Genomic DNA, 19,670 nt, shown 5'->3' on the forward strand with positions numbered 1-19,670 from the left:
GCACTAAGTGAAGAGGTGTGATGGATACACAAAAGGTGAACACAAAGTGTGATGGAGGCACTAAGTGAACAGGTGTGATGGATACACTAAAGGTGAACACAAAGTGTGATAGATGCACTAAGTGAACAAGTATGATCGATACACTAAAGGTGAACACAAAGTGTGATAGATGCACTAAGTGAACAAGTGTGATGAATACATTATAGGTGAACACAAAGTGTGATAGATGCACTAAGTGAACAATTGTGATGGATACACAAAAGGTGAACACAAAGTGTGATAGATGCACTAAGTGAACTAGTGTGATGGATACACAAAAGGTGAACACAAAGTGTGATAGATGCACTAAGTGATCAAAGTATGATAGATACACGAAAGTTGAACACAAAGTGTGATAGATGCACTAAGTCAACAGGTGTGATGGATACACTAAAGGTGAACACAAAGTGTGATAGATGCACTAAGTGAACAAGTGTGATGGATACACAAAAGGTTAACGCAAAGTGTGAAAGATGCACTAAGTGAACAAAGTATGATAGGTACACTAAAGGTGAACACAAAGTGTGATAGATGCACGAAGTGAACAGGTGTGATGGATACACAAAAGATGAACACAAAGTGTGATAGATGCACTACGTGAATAGGTGTGATGGATGCACAAAAGGTGAACACAAAGTGAGATAGATGCACTGAGTAAACCGGTGTGATGGATACAGTAAAGGTGAACACAAAGTGTGATAGATGCACTAAGTGAACAGTCGTGATGGATACACAAAAGGTGAACACAAAGTGTGATAGATGTACTAAGTGAACAAGTGTGATGGATACACTAAAGGTGAACAAAAAGTGTGATAGATGCACTAAGTGAACAACTATGATAGATACGCAAAAGGTGAACACAAAGTGTGATAGATGCACTACGTGAACAAGTGTGATGGATACACTAAAGGTGAACACAAAGTGTGATAGATGCACTAAGCGAACGAGTGTGATGGATACACAAAAGGTGAACACAAAGTGTGATAGATGCACTAAGTGAACAAAGTATGATAGATACACTAAGGTGAACACAAAGTGTGATAGATGCACTAAGTGAACAGGTGTGATGGATACACTAAAGGTGAACACAAAGTGTGATAGATGCACTAAGTGAGCAAGTGTGATGGATACGCAAAAGATAATGAAGTTAATATGTGCATGATAGATACACAAAATGAGGATGTGTGTGATAGATACAGAAAATGAGAATATGTGTGATAGATACTGAAAATGAGAATGTGTGTGATAGATACACAAAATGAAAGATGTGTGATTGACACACCTTGTGAAGAGAGTGTGATTGATACACTAAGCGAATGAAGAAAGTGAAGTGTGATTGATATACTAAATGAATGAAGTGAGTGAAGTGTGATTGATACACTAAATCAAATGAAGAGAGTGAAGTGTGATTGATACACTAAATGAATAAAGTGAGTGAAGTGTGATTGATGAAGTGAGTGAAGTGTGATTGATACACTAAATAAATGAATTGTGATTGATACACTAACTGAGTGAAGAAAGTGTGATAGATACACTAAGGGTGAATGAGGTGTGATTGATACACTAAATAAATGAAGTGTGATTGATACACTAACTGAATGAAGTGTGATTGACACACTAAATAAATGATCTCAAACGAAACTTCTTTGAATGAACCGTACATACAATATCGTGCATGAATGAGAAAGAAACTTGATGGGTACAATGCAATACAATGCATGATGTTTAAGGAATGCAATAAGCAAACCTAGCGGCGCTTTAGAAAGCACCTCATGGGGTGAGTGGCGATGAACCGCTCTACTCTGACGGGGATCTCCCCTCGTGCTCCTTGAACACTTACCTTCAACTTACAATACAAAGGTTCTGAAACGCTGACAAGGGTTCTTCATGTAGAACACTCTGGATGCTGCCTTTCTTCCTGATCATATTCACAACATTCCCTATTCTCCAACGGGGTGACAGACTAGGTTGGTTCAATATCCAGAATTGAGGTGCATACACGCTATCTCAACCTATGGGGCTTCCATACAGATTTCAAGCCGAGGACACACCTCTGGGTATTTAAACCAGACTTTAGTCTCGGAAATCCCGAACCTTTGCGTTCTAGGAAACGGCCTTTCGAACTCTAGTTTCCACCGTCGCAGTTGGTCTCTTAGGAACTCATTGCAAACACAGCCAAGATGCCTCTAGCAGGGAATGGTACTAAGGGAGAACACTTTTGATCGCCATTCTGGCTTGAAGCAGACTTGATCTTGAGCTTGAGGTAGAGGCACACTCATACTTCGGAGCATTGACAAGACCTAAAGAGGTACACACGGAATGTAGTCTCGGAACTTACTGAAGTTTGAAACAAACTCAAATACCCGACATTTTCCCTCTTTTCTTTTGCTTTGCAGTCTGGAACCTATATAGCTTCAGATAGGTCCTGGTTTTACTATTCCGGCATGACCTGGGTTGAACCCTGCAGTTTTACGAAAGAACGAATCTTGTTTTGCGCAGATGTCGAGAACGACACGGCACTCAGAGCGCATAACGATTTTATTTTTGAAATGGAGAGATGAGTTCTTGACTGGGGTATTGAGCCTACGACTGAACACAGCGCACTATGACTCAACAACGGAAAACAAAAGGTAAACAACCTAAACACATCGAGTAACACTCGAAATGACTCAAAACAAGAATCAAGATAAAACAAAAAGACACGACACTCAGACGTGCACAGGGAACCTGTTTCTCTGGGTATTGTTTCCCACCCTTTCTCATTTGTGATTCTCACATCACTCAGCCCTCAGGCTCTGTTTTTTCTAAAAAAACCCTTTTCCTCACTTTTTCTCTCAGCGCACATCTCTTTATTCTTCAATCTCTCATTTTTTATCTCTCCCCCTAGGTGGTTGATGGATAAACAAGAAGTTGTGGGCTCATGCCCCTAGCATTCAGCTAGATTCTCTTTCTTCTGCTCACAACAGTGAACTCCCCCCACAGAGGGGTTGTGATACGGCTGGATGTGCAACAGATCTGCAATTGACATTGGTTGACGATGCTCTACTGGGGAGTTTGGATGTGAATAGATCTGTCCAGATGAGGGAGTGGAATATCTTGATCCGTTCCAGTTCCTGCTTCGCACTTAGCTTGATACCTCGCTGCTTGGAGGATGAGAGAACTTTCGGCATTTTGTTGTTAGTTTCTGTTGTGCCCTTTTCTGGCAGATACGGTGCCCTTTCTGGCAAGTATGTTGACAATGGGGAAAAGACAGAACACCTGACTTAATTGTGCCCCTAGTTCATTATTTTGACCATTTTTTATTTTTGACGTTCTGCTAAAACAATTTTGACCAACATGAGAGTTAGATTAACATGCTTGTTCGATTTTCTAATTTAAAATCATGCAAGTTAGGTTATGAGCACTGAAAATTTTCCTTTTTGGGCCCAAGAAAATGGTCAGGTTTTGGAAAAATGGAATAATTTTCGAGAGAATTAGTCAAACCCAGTAAAAATTCTCAGAAACTATTTTTGCAAATGGCTACTACTTGACCAACGTAGAATCGACTCTTGAGATGCACAACCTCAGATCCAAAAACAATGGAAAATTGCCCCTTGTCTGAAGGACACTGCACGGCAATAGAAAGTTGCCCCTTGTTTGAATAGCACCGCAGCACACTGTATGGCAACTAAAGTTGCCCCTTGTTTGAATAGTACCGCAGTGCACTGTAACTAGTTCTCATGGTGAAGGCCACAACCGAACTCTCGGATACGGAGAAGACCAAGATGACCCGTTCAATCTCATAGACAGGACAATTGAATTTGAAGTGTTTTATGGCTGGACTTCAGAATGAAGTTGCCTACGTATCCCAAAGATGGGAATCAAGCCTTACGTAGTTTGGGGTTAAGGTACACTCGGGTAATTAACCTCTCCTTTTGCACTCTAACTTTTGCCAAGGCCGTCCTTTCTGGGTTTTCAACCTTGCGAGCTTTGTTCTTCTTTTCTTTTCAATTCTTTTTCATTTTCTTGTTCTTTGTTCAGAATTTTTCATTTCATTTTTTTTAACTTTTCTTTTTCTCTTTTTTTTTTGTTCTTTTCTTTTTTTTTTTCTTGCTCTAACTTTTGCCGGGATCGCCCTTCCGGGTTTTCGGTCTAGCGAGCCTCTCAAGGGTAAAAGTGTAGCTTTGTCCATGTGAAATGGTTTTGAGATCCTGAAGTCATCTGAATCTAAGAGAACGGCTGATGTTCACTGATGATGCAGGAGTTCATCCAATGGGGGCTGAATTTGCCCCTAGTGTTGTGGATAGGAACTCAGTTGTCCTTCAGCACAAACTTTCTTCTTTCCTCCCTTTTGGGATTTGGCATTCTTGCCAATTTTCATTAATTTGCAGAATGATCCATCTTTGGCTCTTCGAGCACGTTTGATATTTTTGCCCCTAGTTCGAGGGGTGCTTCTGATCTAGCTTTGCAAGCTTCTTTTGACGACATCTGATCTTCTTGATCTGACTTCCCTGCCCCTAGTTCGAGGGCTGCTTCGAATCTGGCCACACATGCCTCACATTGTAGTTGATCGTTGAACATTCTGAATCCAAGTTCAAGGTTTGAAAGTGAGGGGTCGAATCTCAGGGCTGAGAGTGATCCTAAGCTGCACAATCTCAAGAGCGATTTCACACAGGTCTTCGCAGGATGGCGCAAAATATTTTTTGAAATTTTTTAAGAAAGCGACTAGTCGTTCACGCTGAAGACAATGCGAAACCAATCTGGATCAAGCCAGGATCCTTCTCAGTACTCACGTTAACAAGCATGATTTCATTCATTAAGGGCTTAGCACGCCTCTCTTTCTCTCATATGATCAAATTTTTCAAAACCCGAGGAATTCCTTCCTCTTCGTTTTCATCACAATGTCCAAAAAGTTTTGAAAAACTCAGGTCAATATAATGATTTCAAAGCACAGAAAAGACACAGTTTTTAGTCAAATACTGCCATCTCATTCAGAACTTCTGGTACAATAGGCTCAAAGTAGAAATAAGCATGAAGTATGAAAACCATTGCTGCTTCATTCAGATCTTCTGGTGTAGCTGGCTCCATAGCAGAAACAGAATAAAAAAGAAAGCAAAGAGACAAACAGAAAACAAAATAGTGACATCCGAGGTAACATCCCTGGAATCACCCGACTCTAACAAAACAGGACTGACTGGATACAACAAGATAGACCCAACTGACTCAGTATGAAAAGACTGACTCTATACAACGGGACAGACTCGACAGGACTGACTCGATACAACAAGACAGACTCAATACCCAAGTTAGAAAGTAGAATAAACAGCATTCGTAAATGCCCAAAATAGTGTGTGTCATCCATCACATCTGGAGTAAACTGAGCACCGACAACAAGTGGTTCATCCCCTGATCACATAACAACACAGGTCCAGAGTACCCGAGGGATATCAGACCCTTCTGGAGCTATGGTTCCAAGACTACTTAGCAAGAGAGAAAACAGACAGCACCTCAGCCTGATTTCACCAAAACAGATATGAGCAAAGCTGAATGACCATGCTCTCTACTGAATTCTGCCCAAAATTTTGCCAGTAAATTGATACCCACAGGTAAAACTGATTCCACCAAATACTGATGCTCGCGGGCCTGATACTCAGACTTGCGAACTGATACATGAATTCCCTGTAGACACACACTCTAAAAGCACATAGCTAGCAAGTAAGAGTCAAAACACTCCAATGTTGGGGTAGGGTTTCCCTGCCCTATTTTGTCAGGAGCTAGGGTTTCACTACGCACGCAGCGGTTTCAAACAACCTAGAATCGGGTAAGCAACCTGTCCTAGTTTGGAATAGTCACTATGGATTCCGAATATGCAGTAGGTCGAATGGTCAAAAAGGGTGCTCCGGTAAAAACTGGGTTCTGTGTTCCCATCGTGGCAGAGCCCGTAACAGGTCAGCCTTATGGCACGCTTCTCAAAGTGAGCCTCCGGCAAACCGTTCAGGAATACCAGACGGCAAACACGGTGTCCTAGGCGCACCAATGCAAATGCAATGCAAATAAACACATAAGTGTAGTCAAAACAGGATATCATGAGTTCGAGTCAAGTTCTCTAAATCCCCAGCAGAGTCGCCAGAAACTGTAGACGTCCCCGAACGCCCTGGGAGAAATGCCGTTTCGTTCTTTTGGGGCTCACTACAATTCGGACTCAATGTGACGATTCTTAATCTGATCTTGCAAAGTGCAATGCAAGATTAGTAAATCACCAAAGAGTCCAAGTCCGGCAAATCATTTTGGAAAACAGGTTTTTAGAAAGAAGTACCAAACATGGACTGCTTTGCCAGATACAGAGTCGCCACCTAAATATTTTATTTTAGGAGAATTTAGGAAACCCTGACTGGTGCCTAAGGCCACATGTCCGTCATCACCAAAGCTGCCTCTACTCGGGAACTTGGGTACGATTAGGGAAGGTCAGCTATGAGAACCCCCGCTCGCCTGATCAAAGATCGGCCACTACTAAACTTGATATCTCATTTTTGAAAACACATGTGTTCTTATTCTGATTAATTAGTTAGAATTACTATGTGATGCGCGTAGCAAAACAAGCATAGACTAGATCGCTTAATTTGGAACAAAGCATCGTATATCTGTTTGTTTGGAAAATGATTTGAAGTTTGCTACTCGTAAGTAGGCTAAAACACGGATTTCAATGAATTATCCCAATTCAAGCAATCCAACTTTCACCCACAGGCATTCAGGCAGTTATATCACCTAAGCAATTAGCCTCATGGAAAGCATGCTGTCATATTAACATTCGCACTCATGCGAGATGCTAAAGCATAAACACTGACAGTGTACTCCGAGCCAAAACAAGAAACTAGTTAGTAATCATGCATGATCCTAGTTCATGTTAAGATGGCTAATGCAACGCATGCAAAATGCAACTAAGATAGGCTCGGCTATCCTAAGAACGGAATATGAGGTGCGACAATCCAATACATGTATTCAACTTGAAATTGAAATACAATGCAATTAGCATGATGCGCCGAGCCCGGTGCATGCAATACAGATGAATGATGCACACATGCTATCATAAGTATGCTAATTGAAACGTGCCCTAAAACTAACCATTGAAAGCAGGTAAGTAAAAGGGAGAAAGAAGTGGGGGTTAGAAGGCATGCACACACTCACGCACACTTATTACAACATGGGGTTAGAAGACATGCACACACTCACGCACACTTATTACAACATTGCCCTCTCTCGGAGGGTCCGAATAAATAATACAAACCAAATAAATAATTAACTACTCTAGCTAATTAAATATTACAAAACCTTAATTAATTAACGAATTAATTAAGCTATTAAAGCAGTAAAGCTGTCTCGGGAAGAGGGTCAAATGCGTACATGCTCGATTCGCCTCGCTCGGAAACCCGTTGCCATTCCATATGTTGCCTCTATTTGCACTGTTCTGCACCTCTGAGAACTGTGAAAATCCTTGAGATGCCTCTGAATTACTCCCTGAGCATTGTGGAAGGTCACCGGCCAAAATGAAAGGCCACCGGCCATTGGAAAATGGTCATCGCCCATAAGTGGAGCTCTTGGCCAACAATACATGGCCGGCCGGCACTGAAGATGGCCGACCGGCCATCTTTTCCTGCAGAATCCTGTTTTACTGCAGCAGAGGGCAAACAGAGCATGGCAATGCATTTTCAAAGCAATGTATGCACAACCACCCTCCCTATCATGTTTAATACTCAAAGGAGTGTAGTCCCTCGACCCTCCGACCATCAATCACGCATTTCAATGCATGATGGCCAAAGAAGCCAAGTGTGTAACTCGATATGGAATGAAATGCACAAAACACATAAAGGGCCTCGACCTCTATCATGATTGATTAAGTGGCAAGGGATCCACACACAATGCAATGCAACCTAGGCAAGCAAGAAAGCATGCAAATAACTCAATTATGCAACAAATCTAATGCAACATGAGCATGCAAGCAACAATGCTATACAATGTAACTAGCATATAACAATATGCAAAGACAAGCATGCAAACAAGCATGTAACTTAACAAGTATGCAAGATGGATGAACATGCAACAACATGTCAATAGGCTAACATTTAATAACATGCAAAGGCAAGTATACTTAGACCAATGTAATACATGCATGATGAACTTATCAAAGCAACACAAGCATGCAATAGGCAATAGGCAATAGGCATACAACCTAAACATGTGAACATGTATAGCATGCAACAACATGCAAAATGAAACAAGCATGCAACAACATGGTGAGATAGACTTACACTAACATGGGTAGCTCTCAAGCATGCCAAAATCAATGGCCAAACATGGTGGAAATGAGGCAACAAAACACATGCAAACATGCAAGGTGCAAGGGCTCTAACTCATAGCACAAGATGCAACTCTCCTAGTGCATTGAAAAGATGAAGTATGGCATATAATGGCATATATTCCAGCTCTGAAATGACATACAAAATGGTTCCGAATCATGCAAACGACTCACACAATGCATGTAGGAAGGCTCAAATACCGAAACTAGTGAAGCACATTACACTAGAGGTATGAAAAGCGATGCTCGAATGACCAAACCAACCCCAAACAGTCCGTATACAGGCCAAAAACAGTGGCAAAATGGACTAAGATGATGCCTTGAAGTGCACAAAAATGAAGCTCATGCAATGGCTCACAAACGGGGTATAAAAGAACAACTCTCAAACACATTGAAGACAAGATAAATATGAGAATATGGCACACCTATAAACTCTGAAATATCATATTCAATGATTCCAAAACACTAAAATGCCTCAAGAAACACATGCAAGGGACCCTAAAACTCAAAGGTAAGCAAGGCTATTACACTACTACCATGCATGGCAAGCACCAATCGACCAAGAGGCCTAAAAACAGAGCTAAGGCAGCCCAAAATATGAACAAAGCATGTTTGGAGTGTGGCCAAAAGGTGCTAGAATAAGGGGCTAAAACAACATGCAATGTGAGCTAGTATGCATGATTTACACTACAAGCCTATGAAGCATGTGAGGGGCCACCAAACCAGCCAAAAACAGAATCATGGCATGCCAAAATATGACCAAAAATCCACTGAAACATGGTCAATACATGCAAGAATGACATGCTCCTTTGATAAGCTATGAATGGGATTACTCTACACATGTAAGAGGAAAACAAAAGGGGACCAAACCAACCATGGACAGAGGCTAGGTAGGTCCCAAAAGTCACCAAAAAGTGCCTGAAATAGGCCTCCAAATGATATAAACATATGCGCCTTTGATAGGCCAAATATGCTAGTAAACAAGACAACAAAGGAGAGGGGATGACCCTCTCCTTCAGTGGTGAGAAGGTCAATATAAGATGGTCCCAAAGCTCACAAAAAAGGCACAAAAATGAGGCCAAACAAGGCCTAAGAAGGGATAAACAAACCCAAATACAAAAGTGATCTTAAACAAAGATTAACAGCATGAAAAAAAGAACTTTTATCAGTTATACACTAAGCTCAAAACAGCGTGCAAGATAGGCTAAAATCTTGTGCAAAAATGGGAAATAAAGAGGGAAAATGAGTTACCCTTGTAGCTCAGCAAAACCAGCAGGTTCCTGGAACAAAAACCAACTCTTTAACCTCTGAAAATACCCTCCAAGAACCTTAGATGGATGGTTGAGGTGTGTGGTTGTGAGGTGGTGTGCAAAGGGGCCAAGAATCTCACTCTTTTGAATCCAAAATATAGAGATATAGAGAGAGATATATCTCTTGTGTTAGACAAAATTTTCAACCTCTCTAAAGGAGTGGGAGGCCCTCCCTTATAGAGAAACAAGAGGGTTCAAGCTTCCTGGAGAAGCTAGAGCAAAAGGTTCAAGCTTCTTGGAGAAGCTAAAAAAAGGTCAAGCTTCTTGGAGAAGCTAGAGCAAATGTTCAAGCTTCTTGGAGAAGCTAGAGTAAAAGGTTCAAGCTTCTTGGAGAAGCTAGAGCAAAAGGTTCAACCTTCTTGGAGAAACTAAAAAAAGGTCAAGCTTCTTGGAGAAGCTAGAGCAAAGGTTCAAGAGGTTCAAGCTTCGTCAAGAAGCTAAAACAAAGGTTCAAAAGGTTCAAGCTTCCTCAAGAAGCTAAAACAAGGGTTCAAAAGGTTCAAGCTTCCTCAAGAAGCTTAAAACAAGGGTGCAAATCCTCCATACACGTGTATGGAGGGCAGGGTCTGTGCTTACTAGCAGGCACAGCTGGTATGCATAATGCCTTAAAAAGGCAAAGAAAAGGTCTCGGCCAGAAAAAGTGACCGATTGACCAAAACAATGGTCGGCCGACCAAAAACAATGCCGATCGGCCAATACCTTTGGCCAGTAGCAAGAAAATAGGGCCGGTGGCCTCAAGCCATGGTCGGCGAGGTGTGGGGATGGCCAACAAGCCATTCCCTTCCTTTAGAAGCAAAAACACAAGTGTTTGGTCCATGACCAAGCACAAAACAGATAAGTTGAGAGATCTTGAGGCGAGGTGCGAAGCCGAGACCTCCGAGAACTCAAAACGAACACGATCATGGATGATCATCAAGTGTTCAAACAATGATGTCCAAGTCTTGAGGACGATCAAAAATGGGGTGTCTACAATGTACCACTTGAAAAAGTGATTGCATATAAACATTACTCAAATTATTCCAATTCAAGCAATAAGCCTTTATCCACAGGCATACAAGCAATTTAGCAATTAAGCACTTAGCCTCATGTTAAGCATGTGAATCACGCCAACAATTACACATATTCAATATGCTAAAGCGAAAATGCTTACCTAGTATTTTGAGCCCAAATAAACATGAGAGATAGAAAAATGGATGATCCTAACTTTATGCAATATTGCTAATGCGACACATGCGATATGCAACCTATTAGGCTCGACTACTAATATGACATATGAAACAATTAAATAGCATGTCGTCTAAGCACGTATTCAAAGAAGTATTGAAATGACAATGCAGTTAGAATGACGAACCGAGCCTTGGTGCATGTAAGACAAATGAATGAATGCAAACATGAAAAATGCTAATTGAAATGTGATGCCTCTAATCTAACCATCAAAAATAGATAAATAAAAAGAAGAAAGGCGTGGGGTTGGAAGATATACACATTATTACAACATTGATGCCCTCGCGCATGAAGGTTTGAATGAATAAACTAACTATCTAACTAAGGTAAGCTAATTAAGCTATTTATTACAAAACAAATGAAATTAGTTAAACTACTAAACTAATTATTACAACACTTGAATTAATTAACTAGCTATCACTAACTAATTACAACAAGATTTATTCACAACTATGTTAATAATAATACTAATGCAACAATTAATCGCATTTGGTAAGTGTGTAGTTGAAAATGGATGAAGGTTGCAAACGCAGCGCCTGATAGCTACTCTGTCTGTCCAAGCCAACTTTGTTTCACCTTTAGCCATTGCCTCTATTTTCTGTAAAATTGCATTGCTGGCCACACAACGAGGACTGACCGTGCATCATTGACAGCCGACCGGGTAGATGATTGGCCATGCATCAATTTGGTGCAAAACTCTGTTTTTGTGTTATGAGATGAACCAGTGCAGACAAAGCATTATCAAGCTCTATTTGTCCCTTCTTCCTTCTCTGTCACGGAAAAGCCTCGAGAGAAGGTTGAAATTGATTCCAAAACCATCAATGAGCAAACTGATTGCTTGATGGTCTCGGATACAATTTTGGACAAAAGCGAATAAAATGCAATGAATAAGACAACCCTCCCACTTGTCATGGAATGAGCAGAAAGTGGGAGGTTGCAACGCTTCAAGAATCATCAAAATGCCATGAATTAGCATGTGACGACTCTTCACACAAGGAACTTGGCATAACGTCCAGCCAAGTCTAAGCAATTTAAGCCATTTTCTTTATGTGTGTTGATCTAATTTTAAACCAATTTGTTTAGTCATTGCCATTCATTAGTCCATTTGTCCATGGTGATTAAGTCCTCTAAAAGGAGAGAAGCGTCAAATGGGAAGTAATTTTCAACATGAAAGAGAGATTACACCGTTGACAATGAATCTCCGTAGAAATTAAGCCATTAAGCGCAAAACTCTAGTTCATGTGTTGAATAACCTTCAACCACTTGAAACAACTCTCAAATGAAAGAAAGGAGTGGCAAGTTGATTATTTCAATGAAGTTATTAAACATGGAAATGAGTCGAAAAAAAGCTAGAACAACATGCAACAAGCTGTACAAGTAAACTTAGGAGACAACAAATGAACTAATCAAAGCTTGAAGTAATTAAATAAATTAGGGCAGCCCTAAAACAGCCCCTAAAGTACAAAAAATAGTAGCTAAAACCAAGAGAAGATAAGTAGAAATAGTAGAGAAAAACCTATGGAACAAAGCCTAAAGAGGGGTGGTTAACCCCTCCACTTTTTGCAATTTTAAATCACATATTTCAGCGTCAAAACAGTCCAAGAACAGTCCCAAAACAGCCCAAAAACAGTGGCTAAAAGTGTGTTTAAAGAGCACAAAAAGATAAACAAAAGCAAGAGATATAAAGCTAGTAAGTAAAATCAAGGAGAGGTGGCTAACCTCTCAACTTTTAAGACCTTTAAATCATGTTTTTCAGCCTTTACAAACTCTGAAAATCAGTATATAAAGACAAGAAAAATAGAGGAAAAGAGTAGAAGATGATGAAAGAAGAAAGTCCAAAATTATACCTTTGAAAGAGAGGTAAGCTTTTAGTGAACAAACTTGATTCCAACACCCTCAAGTTTATGAAACTTAGATTGAAATCTCAACAAAGCTTCAAGAATAAGCTTCAATGGTGTATGTATTGTGTATGTATAGCTAAAAGGTGATATGAAGTTGGAAGGGAGATGGATGTTCTTAGCTCTCAAAAACCTTCAAAGCTTTTGGAAATATTTCCTAACCCTCTAGGTTATGAAAATATGTTGTAAATTCTGTACAAGAAAGCTTCAAATCCAAGCTTTAATGGTGTATGGAGGGTGAAAGTTGATTTGGAGAGGAAAAGAGGCTAGAAGGTTCAAGGAGGTTCAAGGATAGCTCATCAATGTCTAAGCCTCTTGGAAGGTTTTTTCTAACCTTAAAATTTGAAGGAACAGGTTCTATTTATTGAATTTGAGCCAAAAAGATCATAAATATCTTTAAACAAAGATATTTGTTCAATTCCCGCCGGCTGTCTGTCTGATGCCATCGAGGCTCAGCCAGGCCTCAAAACACACGGCCGGGCCCCAATAAACAAGGCAAGGTCAAAAAAAAAAAAAAAAAAGAAACACTCTGGAGAAATTTTAGAAATTTTCATCGAGGCCCGGCCGGTTCTCAATGGACCCAACCGAATCTCAATGACTGCACTTCAGGCTCGACTTCAAATGGGTATATCTCTTTCATTCAGACTTGGTTTTTGGTCATTTTTGAGTTCAAAGTGAAGCCCCAGAAGTTTACTTTCCAATGGTGGTGTCCTCATAACTAAAGTCTAAGTGTGCAAAGAGATAGGCCTGGTTTGTGAAGGCTGGTCAGTTCTTTCTCAATGATTTGATGCTCACCTTTCCTAAACTGGTTTTCTTCCAACCCCTCCTATTTTCTTCAACTCCAAACCTATAAATAAGAAGTTTTAAAAGATTTTTTTAAAGATTTCACCTCTCTTCCATTCATTTCCACTTTGTCCCTACTCCGTTTACCTAAAAGTGTAATGTTTTAAATGAAATGCGAGCCTCGGACATCATAGAAACATTTTGAAAACTATTTTGACAAGAGGGTTTTAAGGTCTAAAATAGTTTGGCCAAAATGGGGTGCAAGGTTTGGGATTAGATCTTGAATCCGAATTTCTTCGCCAAGAATTCAAAAGATTGCACAGTGTAACTTTCATCATCGGGTGTTCAGAATAAAGCGTCCAAGTCTTAAGGGCAGTAAAAAATGGGGTGACTACAGATATAAACAACCCACATATCATAATAATCCTAAATGAACCTCAATAAAAATAAATGAAATATGCACAAACTTGACATAACAATCTAAAACAAAGTAAATGAATGTCCTAGAGGTCCATGCAATTGAGTCCTTACTACGCCATGAGTCCATTCTAAGTCCTTCTAACACTTGAAAATGATAAACAACTAAGTCAGCTGATAGCTCAGTGAGTAGCAACATGGATAGGAAATAGAGTTTTGAAAAAAGGATTCAATTTTAAAAGTAGGACATATATCACAGAAATTAGATTGACATACAGTTTTGATAAAGATAATCTATTTCAAAAAGAATGTTCCATAGTTCAACAGTTAAAATACTCATGTCTCTCAAGAACATGATAAATGACATTTTGCACTTAAAACAGATTACAACATGAACACTAATAGTTTTCTGGGTACCAAGAATAACAATTAACATGCCACAAAGTTCTCAAGGCAATAAGCTCGTTGGATACAATATTGAACCAAGAGTCATCCTGGGGGTGGCAACCCCGAGCCTTTTCTCTAAGATAATCCGATTGAAGGTCACCTAGCCTAGCCTAGGTCTTTTCCTTAAAATCACTAAGCACTAGAGTCATCACGGCCCAACCTAGATATGTTCCCTAGTGGCCAGAGTCACGACACACAGTGGAATAATTTCCCTGGACTAAAATATACAAATGGTTCCGATAATTAGTACCATTCAGTTTCGCAAAACATGGTAGTTCACCATTATAAACATGAGACTATAACAAATAGTTTATAGTATGCCAAGTTTACACATGTTTTAGAAATAATTTAATTCCATTGATAATATAATAATTTATCAAACAGTTTAGTCCCAAAACAACAATTAAATTTTTCAACAGTTCAGGGTAGGGGGATATTTATAAAAATATGTAGCATGCAACTACTGACCTGAACACGGTATAATGTAATCCTCGAATAGAGTATAAAAGTTCAACTAGTGCCCTGAACCAAGTATGAAAACTACACGTCACTACTAATTTAAAAATACTAAAGAATAAGAACTTAGTAACCCCAAACTAAAGCGCACTAACACGGCTCAACCCAACTCACCGTTACTTTTAAATATTACCTAAGCACATGTCCTTCAAAGTCTAAAATCACCCAAGGCATGGGTTCAAATCGAAACTTAATTAAAAGTAACTTTAAGATAAAACAGAATTTTAAGCAAGCTTTCCTAATCTATTCGCTAACTTTAAAAATTAAAAACACACTCCACGTTGTTTGAAAAATTCCAAAACTCTCCATATGTTAACTAATATATCCTAAGTTTCAAACCCAATTGGTTTTGCTTGATTTGCTCGTCAAAATAATTATTTACAATTAATTATATCCAAACAGGTTGTTTTCTGCAGCACTTTAAAGAAATTAATGGTTCTCTTAGTATACAAGAGCAATCAACGCAAGGCTAAAAATGTAAGAAACCAGACTCGTAACTAGTTCTAATGATGCTAATTTGATAATTTTTTGATTTATACCGAAAGACAACGACACTCTCGAAGTTACTATTTTATACCAGTTTTCTGGACAGATTTGAACGCACCAGTTAATATAGATTTTGACTCCCAAAAATTATGAGAAAGTTCTGATATGCAATTCAATATGCAATCAATCTACTGTAAAAATGTTAGTTCAAAATTCATCTGTTTGATATGATTCTTGATTTTTAAAGTTTATATCTGTGCGTAGAATTTTTAGCCTACAATTTACACCCACTACTTTGCACTCTCCCAATCCAATCCATTACCACCCAAACACACCTTCAGACTTCACTTTACTAAAGGCATACATGCTAGCCTCCAAATAACCTCTGCACACATGCCATACACTATACATGGGCACATTATTTTTGTTTCTCTCACGGTACTCAAGAATACCCAAAATAGTGCCAAACGACACAACACAATAAAGAAAGAAGGGGAAAAATGTAGAAGAAGAGACAAAACAATTAAAAGATTAGTCTATCTTAAAGAATTTGCTATAGATTCAAATGAACCTTAGAGACAACACAATGCAGCTTCCCTTTCTCTTAATCTCACGTCTAATGCAACATACATAAGGGTTTTGTTTTGTTTCTATATATATAATTAACAACCCCTCTTATTTATTTATTTTATTATTATTATTATTATTATTATTATTATTATTATTATTATTATTATTATTATTATTATTATTATTATTATTATTAGCTTTTAAAATTGTGGACATCCATAACAAATTTATTTATAGTTTGAAATTAATTAAAATACCATGTAATAGTATTTAAATTGCACTTTAAGATTCACAAGAAAATTATCTGAGATTGTAAAATTATTATTATTTAATCATTTATTTTATTTGTATATTCAGGTTCTCACATTGGGCCTTGGCATCACATTTGGTGCAAACTCATTAATAAAGTCGGTCAAAACTTGTCCTTTGATTGTTGTATTTGGGCTGTATTCCATGTCATATTGACCTAGGATGACAAACCATCGCGCTATCCTTGCAGACAAGTCTCCATACTGTAGTACAGACTTCAATGGGTGCTCAGTTAGCACTATAATCGGGTGAGCTTGGAAATAATGATTTAGTTTCTTTGCTGCCATCACTAGGGTCAATGTCAATTTTTCCAATGGCAGGTATCTCGTTTCTGCACTTGCCAAGGTTTTACTCACGTAGTAAATTGCCTTCTATTCTCCTTCATCATCCCAGACTACCACTGCTCTAACTACATGGTCTAATACTGTCAAATACAAAAACAACTCTTTGGCTGGGACTGGAGTTGATAGCGAAAGGGGGGAGGTCAGGTACTTTTTCAGGTCGACTAAGGTAGGACTGCAAGCTTTTGTCCATTTAAAATCTGTGGCTTTCTTCAGTAGTTGGAAGAACGGTCTGCATTTATCAAAATTTTGACTTATGAATCGATTTAAAGCCGTTGCTTTGCTTGTTAAGCTCTATACTTCCTTCGTCGTCGTTGGCCTCTTCAGGTCAAGTATGGCCTTGATCTGGTTAGGGCTTGCCTAAATTCTTCTCCTTGTCACTAGATGTCCCAAGAACTTACCTAATCCTACTTGAAAAGCATACTTGGAGGCATTCAACTAAAGTCGGAATGCCTTCAAGATGTTGAACACCTTTTTGAGGTTGACTAGATGGTTTGATGACTTCATACTTTTCATTACCATGTCATTGATGTATACCTCCACTTTCTACCAATGAGATGTTTAAGCATCTTGGTTACCAGTCTCTGATGCGTTGCCCCTATGTTCTTCAATCCAAAGGGCATGACCCTGTAATAGTAGAGTCACTTAGGAGTGATGAGTGCATTCTTCTCCTCATCTAGGCCATACATCGCGATCTAATGGTAACCTCGATATACGTCTAGGAAGCTTATTTTTTCATGCCTCGAGGTGGCGTCTACCAGCTAGTCTATCTTTTGTAGTGGAAAGCAATCTTTTTGGGTAAGCTTTATTCAGACTTGTGAAATCTATGCAGACCCTCCACTTCCCATTTTTGTTTTTGACCACCACTATATTGGACAGCCATGTTGGATAATGGACCTCTCTGATAGCTTGGGCTTCTAGTAATTTCTACACCTTTTCTTCCATTGCCTTCACATGAACCATGGTAGGTCTTCTAGCTCGTTGGATTACTGGGTTTGCCGATCTGTCAACATTTAACTTGTGGCAAGTGACCTCAGGACTGATCCCTGGCATCTCAAATGGTGTCCATGCAAACACCTCCACATTCTGTCTAAGGATAGCTTTCAATTTTGTTTCTTCCTCCTTGGCTAATTCGGAGTGGAGAAGAAAAAATCATTCTTTATCCCCTTTGTTTACTAGAATATTCGTTAAAGGATCTTAGCTCTTATCGATTGGCTTCTTGCTGATATCATCCAAGAATTCTTGGTCTTCTTTTACCTCCACGATCCTTGTATCTCGGACACTACATGTGTACTTCATTGCTGCCATGGATCAATTTTTCGCCTGAACCTGGTATCCTCTAACTTCATCTATCCCATACTCAGTTAGAAATAGAAGCAAGTGGTGTAGGGTTGAAAGGATGGTCTTCATCGCATGCAACCAAGGTCTTCTAAGGATTACATTGTATGTGGAATGGGTTCCTATCACTGCAAATTTTGTTGCCATTGTCTTTGTCCCTGCCTACACATTCAAGCTCGTTGATGCTAGCGGCCGCATCAGTGTTCCATTGAATCCGGCCATCGAGCTGTTAGATGGCTCCAAATCATCTTTACGAAAGTCAAGTTCTTTATAACACCTGACATAGCCTTGGCTAATCAATATCCTCCTTACTTGACACTCTCTGATCATGAGGGTAGCCACCAAAGTAAAGAAATCATTGGCCCTCGACATCTCTCAATCTGGGGTTTCTTCTGTTAAACCTGAAACACATGCTGTAAGTACTTCACCCTCTGTGTCTCTCCCTTGATCTTGTTTGGGCTCACCTTTGAGTGGATTACGTTAATAATTCAAGGTTCTTCAGCCCGAGGTGCAGCGGGTGTTCGGGGTAGTAATCCTGTTAGTGCCTAAGCTAACTCGGCTTGCTCTTCTCTTGTTTTCTCTTCATCGATTAAGTCTCTCAGATACCCATGTCTGACAAGGTCTTAGAAGTGTTGCTTCAAAGCCCGATATCCCTAGGTCATATGCCCTGTCCTATCATGGTGTGTACATGACCTGGTGTAAAACCTTCTTATTGATTTCGTTGGGACCCTTTGCAATGGTCTGCAATAGTGCTGGTTCCCGATCCTCTCTAAGATCTTATAAATCAGCATCTTGAAGATGATGCTAACAGCCTGCATCACCAAATCTCTGCCCCCTATTGTCAATGCCAGCTCCGGCTTCGTTTGGGTGAGCTATTCCTCTTCTCTTACTTAGTCATACTTCCTCACTTTGATCTCTTATCCTCCTCTGCTCTAGTATACTTCTCATCCCTTTCCATTAGATCGTCCATGGTTTTTGAGAGGGTCTTTGGCAAAGATTGTCGAAGTGGGCAGTCTTCCAGGCTGTTCTTGAAAGAAACAACAGCTAACTCCTAGTTACATCCTGAAATTCGGCTGTAAACCTCATAAAATCTCTTGACCTACGACTTAAGGCTTTCATCATCGTCTATCTTCAAAGCTAGTAATGAATCCATGCTTAGTGGCTGGATGTTGTTGGTCACAAATCTGGCCAGAATGTCTCGACCAAACCTTCCAAATTCTTGATTGACTCCATAGGCAACTCCAGGAACCAGTCTGACACTATTTATTGCAACGTTGATAGGAACACCTTACACAATAGTGGGTTGTTCTCACTCCACAAAGACATAGCATTTAAATATAAGTCGATATGAAAATTAGGATCGGATTGCCATCATATGCTTGGAACCTCAGCATAATAAACATCTTTAGTACTTCAAAAGCATCCAATTCCACTTAAAACAATGACTTCTGTTGTGAGGTGGATGTCACCTCTTCTTTTGATCGCCCTGCTGTTCGTTGATTTCAGTCTCTTTACCACATTACTCCCCGCACTTGGATGTGTCATCTTGGACCTATTAAGATCCAACGTCTTTTTCACATAGTGATCCTGCCCGTTCACCTGGCGTGATCCTCTGATCTAGGACACTTCGACTCTCTAAGGCTCTGCTCTCCTGACATAC

Source organism: Camellia sinensis, chromosome 14 (assembly GCF_055761805.1).
Source record: "Camellia sinensis isolate YWXY chromosome 14, ASM5576180v1, whole genome shotgun sequence".
Classification (NCBI taxonomy): Eukaryota; Viridiplantae; Streptophyta; class Magnoliopsida; order Ericales; family Theaceae; genus Camellia; species Camellia sinensis.